Raw genomic sequence first — 1,492 nt, forward strand, 5'->3', positions numbered from 1 at the left:
TGATGTGGCTGTTTTCACATACTTGTACCAAATCTCTATGCCAGTTAGGCACATTCTTGTAAGTAACTCTTGATGTTACATCAAACATTATAATGGCACACTGGGCTGGCATGTAATAGCTATCTCTCAGTCCACCAAACCTCCTGCCCAGCCATGTACCATACATTGAAATTAATAGGTCCTCTGTCGGTGTGGAACACCAGGGTGGACCACAATACCCCAGGTAGCTACATACTTCTTAAATTCACTAGTCAGCAGACATTTCACAAATATAGTTTTTCTAGCCCCACCATCAGTAAACAATACAAGTTTGAACTGAACTTGGGGTTCTCCTTGGGCAGCCTTCATGTTGTTACTTCCAGAAGCATCTCTGGGTCTATCTGATTGAGAGCTCCAAATGTCATGAATCTTTGTTCTCATTTTTGAAATGTGTCTTTGAGATTATAAAGGGGATTGCATTAAATCTATATATTGCTTTGGGTAAATCGTCATTTTAACTATGTTCTTCCAATACATGGATATGAAATATCTTTTCAGTTCTTTGTATCCTCTTCAATCTCTTTCAACAATGTTTTGTAGTTTAAGTATATAGGTCCTTCAGTTTCTGTGTTAAGTTTATTCTTAGGTATTTTATTCATTTGTTGCAATTTTAAATGGAATGAGTTGCTTCATATCTTTTTCTGCTGTTTCATTTTTAGTATATGGGAACTTGCCAGATTTGGGGACATTGATTTTGTATCCTGCAACTTCACTGCTTTTTATTGTTTCTAATAGTCTTTTGGTGTAGTTCTTAGGGTTTGCTATATAGAGAATCATGTCAGCTGAAAAAAAGTGACAATTTGAGTTCTTCATTCCCAATTTGGATGTTTTTTTATTTCTTTCTCTTGCCTGATTTGTCTGGCTAGGACTTCCAGTACTATTTTGAGTAACAGCGACAAGAGTGGACATTCTTATTTGTTTCTGATCTTAGTAGGAAATGCTTTCAGTTTTTGACCATTGAATATGATATTAGCTGAGGGTTTGTCATATATGGCTTTTATTCTGTTAAGGAACTTTCCTTGTATTGAGTGTTTTAATCATAAATGAATGTTGTATCTTACCAAATGCTTTTCTTCATTTGTTAATATGAGCATACGACTTTTATTATTTATTTTGTTAATGTAGTGTATCACATCGAGTGAGTTGCATTTGTTGAACCATTCTTGTGCTCTTGAAATGAACCCCAGTTGATCATGATGTGTTACCTTTCTAATATATTATTGTATTCAATTTACTGGTATTTTGTTTTGAATTTTGCATCTATATTCATTAGAGATTTTGGTCTGTAATTTTCTTCTTTAAGTTGCCCAGCCAGGTTTTGCTATCAGGATAATATAGGCCTCATAAAATGAGTTAGGAAGTATTTCTTCTTTTTAATTTTTGGAAAAATTTGAGAGTAAGAGATATTAAATATTCTTCAAAAGTTTGGCAGAATTCACTAGTGAAACCATCT

Source organism: Pteropus vampyrus, unplaced genomic scaffold (genome assembly GCF_000151845.1).
Source record: "Pteropus vampyrus isolate Shadow unplaced genomic scaffold, Pvam_2.0 Scaffold870, whole genome shotgun sequence".
Classification (NCBI taxonomy): domain Eukaryota; kingdom Metazoa; phylum Chordata; class Mammalia; order Chiroptera; family Pteropodidae; genus Pteropus; species Pteropus vampyrus.